This window comes from Pelmatolapia mariae, linkage group LG13 (assembly GCF_036321145.2).
Source record: "Pelmatolapia mariae isolate MD_Pm_ZW linkage group LG13, Pm_UMD_F_2, whole genome shotgun sequence".
Lineage (NCBI taxonomy): Eukaryota > Metazoa > Chordata > Actinopteri > Cichliformes > Cichlidae > Pelmatolapia > Pelmatolapia mariae.
The window spans coordinates 25,930,278-25,936,886 of record NC_086238.1 but is presented as its reverse complement, the minus strand read 5'-3'; the positions used below and the strand labels follow the sequence as shown (position 1 = coordinate 25,936,886).

The 6,609-nt window shown below is 42.7% G+C and overlaps 1 protein-coding gene across 1 annotated transcript in view; it reads left to right on the top strand.

Moving 5' to 3' along the window:
• The first annotated feature begins 336 nt into the window (after window positions 1-336).
• The window catches only part of LOC134640010 (peroxisomal membrane protein PEX13-like), a 32,648-nt gene continuing 26,375 nt past the window's right edge, over window positions 337-6,609 (top strand). The window contains exons 1-2 of the mRNA XM_063491567.1: window positions 337-655; window positions 734-868. The gene's annotated coding sequence lies outside the window, so the exon portion shown is untranslated. The remainder of the gene's footprint in view (window positions 656-733; window positions 869-6,609) is intronic.

The following is a 6,609-nucleotide window of genomic DNA, read 5'->3' as shown; positions in this document are numbered from 1 at the left end:
ATTGCTATGTGGGTATTTGTTAGCCTTTTGGGACCATATTAGGTGGAGGGATCAGAATCTGGAGTTGTGCAAACTTCTGTTTCATTTAGCGTGTATCCATAAGATTTGTACAGCAGATCCAAGTTGTGCCTTGAAAACAGGAACGTTGTCTGCATAGAGGAGAACTTTAATAGCAGGCTTGTACAAAGTGAGGCTTTGTGCTCACATTTGCTGCAAACACTCATTTTAATTCTGTTACCCTGTTTTGATGCAGAATTCACTTGAAATCAGGCAAGAACTGGACTTGTTTTTTATAATGTGTTCTTGTGAATTGATTGTGTATCGCATACATTTGATTTGACTTTCTGCGAGGCAACAGTCGTCCGCTGGCCAAAAAAGTTTTCCAAATACCTTCACGTTATCAAGCCTGGATTTAGAAAAGAATAGCAAAAAAATCTGCACCTCCTGCTTCACATGCAATTTGTGTTCGTGTGTTCAGAGGCGGCGGTGAGAGGGGAAACCTCGGCTCACCCAGCTGGAGAGACTGACCAGGAAGAGTCGAACATTAACTCTGCTCTTCCAGGGCACCCTGCAGACTCGGCTGCTGGCATTGGTGAGGGAGTGCGGCCGCCGCTGTGATGACGCCAAACTGGAGTCCATCATAGGTCGACTGCAGGTATGCGAGTCAGACCTTCTGAGGATGGTTTCACTTTTCTCTCTTCTTTATAATTGACCCTTGTTTTCTCTCTCTCAGCTCCTTGTCTAAGAGTGGGAGGGATTTGAAGCACAAAGGGAGGAGCTTGTCGTTTGGTTGGCTGATATGGATGTCCACCTGAGTGCGGTTGACCAGCTGACAGGAAACACATGTGAAAAACTGAAACAACTGCAGGTGTGGGCTTGTTTTGATATGACATATATTTGATATGATACATACGTCAGAGACATTGTCCTAAACTGGACTAACAAAGAACCATGAGTCCAACATGAAACTTACCTTACATAACGTAAGGCTGAAGTTCATTGATAATTTTAATCAAAAACTTGTTGAAATATTTTTACAGATTATGCAAACATCTGCTGATGAAAATGTGTTGATTTATTCGTCTGTTATGAAGCAATTGCTATTTCTAATGTGTCTTTATCACTTTCTGATGTTTTATTAATTAAATAATACATGTATTAATTGTTGTGTTATCTATAGATATAGTATTCATATATATATTTATTTAAAGTATAGTAAAAATGTTTAATTATTACTGTTTAAATGACTAATATGTAACATGTATTAGTAGTGATGTGGTGCTGAGGGTTAAAATGCCTTTTTGTCTTTTGGTATATTATGAAATGACAATAAACCATTAATATATGTCTATGCTGTGCTCGTATTTATTTTATCCTACCTAAATTCAATTTATGATACATTTTATTTTGAAAGATTTAAAATGGTTCTTTAAAATGTTTTTTTTAAAGAACCATTTGAAGGAGCTTTTAAAAATGGTTCTCTAAAGAACCATTTTAAAAAAGGTTCTTTGAAAAACCATTAAAGGTTCTTCAATGAACGACTGAAAGAAATGGTTCTTCAAAGAACCATTGTTTGAAAGGTTCTTTGTGGCACCAAAAAAGGTTCTTCTATGGCATCAGTCTAAAGAACCACTTTTGGTTTCAGTTGGCACCTTTATTTTTCTGAGTGTATATATATATATATATATATATATATATATATATATATATATATATATATATAAATAATTCCCCACTCGCCCCTGTGGGCGGTTAATCCTTCAAGCTCGGGTCCTCTACCAGAGGCCTGGGAGCTTGAGGGTCCTGCGCAGTATCTTCGCTGTTCCTAGGACTGCGCTCTTCTGGACAGAGATCTCCGATGTTGTTCCCGGGATCTGCTGGAGCCACTCGCCTACCTTGGGAGTCACCGCACTTAGTGCTCCGATTACCACGGGGACCACCGTCACCTTCACCCTCCACATCTTCTCGAGCTCTTCTCTGAGCCCTTGGTATTTCTCCAGCTTTTCGTGTTCCTTCTTCCTGATGTTGCTTCCTGACCGCTACCATTTTGTCTGTCTGTATCTGGAAGTCCCACAGGATCTTAGCTCGGTCATTCTCCATCACCCTTGGGGGCATCTCCCATTTTGACCTCGGGACTACCAGGTTATACTCGGCACAGATGTTCCTGTACACTATGCCGGCCACTTGGTTATGGCGTTCCATGTATGCCTTGCCTGCTAGCATCTTGCACCCTGCTGTTATGTGCTGGATTGTCTCAGGGGCATCTTTACACAGCCTGGGGTCTTGCCTGGTGTGATAGACCCCAGCCTCTATGGATCTTGTGCTCAGTGCTTGTTCTTGTGCTGCCATGATTAGTGCCTCCGTGCTGTCTTTCAGACCAGCTTTGTCCAGCCACTGGTAGGATTTCTGGATATCAGCCACCTCCGCTATCTGCCGGTGGTACATACCGTGCAGGGGCCTGTCCTTCCATGATGGTTCCTCGCCTTCCTCCTCTTTCTTGGGTTTCTGCTGCCTGAGGTATTCATATTATTATTGTGCAATCTACTGTACAATATAAAGCGCCTTGACGCGACTTTTGTTGTGATTTGGCGCTATATAAATAAAATTGAATTGAATTGAATTGAATTGAACTGAGCACGCTGTCAGTTGGGGCCATCTTCGTGATGTATTTGTGGATGTTCCTTGTCTCATCCTGGACTGTGGTGCTGACACTCACCAGTCCCCGGCCTCCTTCCTTCCACTTAGCGTACAGCCTCAGGATGCTGGACTTGGGGTGAAACCCTCCATGCATGGTAAGGGGCTTTCTTGTCTTTATGTCAGTGGCTTCTATCTCCTCCTTTGGCCAGCCTATTACCCCAGCAGGGTACCTGATCACGGGCAGGGCGTATGTATATGTGTGTATATAAAAAACACCCAGCACGCCCCTGCGGGCGGTTTATCCTTCAAGCTCGGGTCCTCTACCAGAGGCCTGGGAGCTTGAGGGTCCTGCGCAGTATCTTCGCTGTTCCTAGGACTGCGATCTTCTGGACAGAGATCTCCGATGTTGTTCCCGGGATCTGCTGGAGCCACTCGCCTAGCTTGGGAGTCACCGCACCTAGTGCTCCGATTACCACGGGGACCACCGTTACCTTCACCCTCCACATCCTCTCGAGCTCTTCTCTGAGCCCTTGGTATTTCTCCAGCTTCTCGTGTTCCTTCTTCCTGATATTGCTGTCATTCGGAACCGCTACATCGATCACTACAGCCGTCTTCTTCTGTTTGTCTACCACCACTATGTCCGGTTGGTTAGCCACCACCATGTTGTCCGTCTGTATCTGGAAGTCCCACAGGATCTTAGCTCGGTCATTCTCCATCACCCTTGGGGGCATCTCCCATTTTGACCTCGGGACTTCCAGGTTATACTCGGCACAGATGTTCCTGTACACTATGCCGGCCACTTGGTTATGGCGTTCCATGTATGCCTTGCCTGCTAGCATCTTGCACCCTGCTGTTATGTGCTGGATTGTCTCTGGGGCATCTTTACACAGCCTGCACCTGGGGTCTTGCCTGGTGTGATAGACCCCAGCCTCTATGGATCTTGTACTCAGAGCTTGTTCTTGTGCTGCCATGATTAGTGCCTCTGTGCTGTCTTTCAGTCCAGCTTTGTCCAGCCACTGGTAGGATTTCTGGATATCAGCCACCTCCTCTATCTGCCGGTGGTACATACCGTGCAGGGGCCTGTCCTTCCATGATGGTTCCTCGTCTCCCTCCTCTTTCTTGGGTTTCTGCTGCCTGAGGTATTCACTGAGCACTCGGTCAGTTGGGGCCAGCAGCCTATCACTGGAGGGAAAACAGGTTAGTGTTGTCAGGGTGGCCTGTATGGGGTGGGAGCTGTTATCTGACAGAGATAACTACCTCCACTGGGTCAAGAGGGCATCCAAGAACAGAGCTAGTTTTCTTGATCAACCTGTTCAGTTTCTTCCTATCCCCAGCAGACCACACCATAAAACATGGACAATACCACCACAGAGTCCTAGAAGGTCTTCAGGAGCTCTCCCTGCTCCCTTCCAAAAGACTTCTCTGTTGCAAATACAACCGTCTCTATCCTTTTGTGTAGATGGACTCTCTGTTGTTACTCCAGATCAGTTTATTGGTTAGATCACTTATATGAGTCAGCTATCTTAATGCCCATTCTCTGGATGTTCACTGGTGTAGGTGGAGTCCACTACCTGCTCGCTGGTTTTCGGAGTGTTGATCTGGAAGTGGTTCTGCTGGCACCAGTTGACAAAGTCCTCAGTCAGTTCTCTGTATTCCCTGTTGTCCTGTTGTCAGTAAAGTACACCGTGAGGAGATGCTCTCATTGCCCACTCATTATTTTAAAATAGAGATAGCCTACATAGTTCATACATATGCAAGACTATTATGAGCCAATTAGGAGAAAGCATTAAATGAGCTGTGGGCCACTGCTGGCACTGTCATCACATTGGAGGGTCACTTTAGTGTTTAAGTAGTATAAAAACAAACGAGAAAAACCCACAAATATTTCAGAAAATGTACGGTTTTGTTTGTTTGCCACTGAATAGTGTTGGAATAAAGTGTGAAAATTATGAAGGATTAAAATATTCCAAGAGCTCAAATTACTTCACCAAAACATGTTTCAATCATATTTTATCAACACAAATTGCACAGGTTTATTGAATATGAAGAACTTGTGTTAATTCAACTCAGTTGTTTAAGCTCCTGCCAAAGTAAAACATCTGTGTGCATTTAGTGTAAGGCAAGGCAAGGCAAGGCAAGTTTATTTATATAGCACAATTCAACAACAAGGTGATTCAAAGTGCTTTACAGAGACATTAAAAACAAAAACAAATAAAAAGCACGATTTAAAATTGATTAAGACAAGCAAACAAACAAACAAACAAACAAACAAACAAAACAGTATTTAAAATCAAAAATCAAAACAGTAGATAAAATCAGAACAGTAGATAAAATCAGAACAGTAGATAAAGTCAGTAGTTAAAATGTAAGTTTTGAAATTTAAGCTTAAAAGTGTGGATTTGGTGCTTTATTCAAAAGCAGCTGAGAATAGGTGAGTCTTCAACCTGGATTTAAATAAACTGAGTGTTTCAGCTGATCTGAGGCTTTCTGGGAGTTTGTTCCAGATATATGGAGCATAAAAGCTGAATGCAGCTTCTCCGTGTCTGGTTCTGACTCTGGGAACTGATAAAAAACCGGATCCAGATGACCTGAGGGATCTGGAAGGTTCATACTGGGTCAGGAGGTCACTGATGTATTTTGGTCCTAAACCATTCAGAGCTTTATAAACCAGCATCAGAACTTTAAAGTCTATCCTCTGACGGACAGGCAGCCAGTGTAAAGACCTCAGAGCTGGACTGATGTGGTCCACTTTTTTGGTCTTAGTGAGGACTCTAGCAGCAGAGTTCTGAATGAGCTGTAGTTGTCTGACTGATTTTTTAGGTAGACCTGTAAAGATGCTGTTACAGTAATCAAGCCTGCTAAAGATGAATGCATGGACTAGTTTTTCCAGGTCGTGTTGAGACATCAGATCTTTTATCCTTGAAATATTCTTGAGGTGATAGTAAGCCGATTTTGTTATTGTCTTAATGTGTTTTTCTAAGTTTAGGTCTGCATCCATCACTACACCCAAATTTCTCGCCTGGTTGGTGGTTTTTAGGTGTATAGATTGAAGTTCTCTGGTGACCTGTAATCGTTTTTCTTTGGCACCAAAGACTATTACTTCAGTTTTGTTTTTGTTTAGCTGGAGAAAATTGTGGCACAACCAGTCATTAGTTTCCTCAATGCATTTACCAAGAGCCTGTACAGGGCCTTGGTCTCCTGGTGACATTGTGATATATATTTGTGTGTCATCTGCATAGCTATGATAGTTTATTTTGTTGTTCTTTATAATCTGTGCCAGTGGGAGCATGTAGATGTTAAACAGAAGGGGTCCCAAGATGGAACCTTGGGGAACTCCACATGTGATACTTGTCTGCTCAGATGTGAAGTTACCTATTGATACAAAGTATTTCCTGTTTTCTAAGTATGTTTTGAACCAGTTTAGTACAGTTCCTGAAAGACCTGCCCAGCTCTCCAGTCGTTTGAGTAATATGTTGTGGTCAACTGTATCAAATGCTGCACTGAGATCCAGTAAAACTAAGACTGACATTTTTCCACTTTCTGTATTCAGACATATGTCATTAAACACTTTGGTCAGAGCGGTTTCAGTGCTGTGGTTCTGTCTAAAACCTGACTGGAAGGCATCATAGCAGTTATTCTGTGTTAAGAAGTAATTGAGCTGTTGAGAAACTGCTTTTTCAATGATCTTACTTAAAAATGGGAGGTTTGAGATCGGCCTGTAGTTATTCATTTGTGTCTTGTCAAGATTGTCCTTTTTCAGTATAGGTTTAATTACAGCAGTTTTTAGTGATTCTGGAAACACACCTGACGTTAAAGAAAAGTTTATGATCTGTAACAGGTCTGACTCCAAAGTCTTTGAGACCTTTTTGAAAAAACTCGTTGGCAGGACATCTAAACAGCAAGAGGAGGAGTTCAGTTGACCTAAGATGTCCTCCAGGTCTTTGTTGTTAATAGGGTGAAACTGTTTGATGG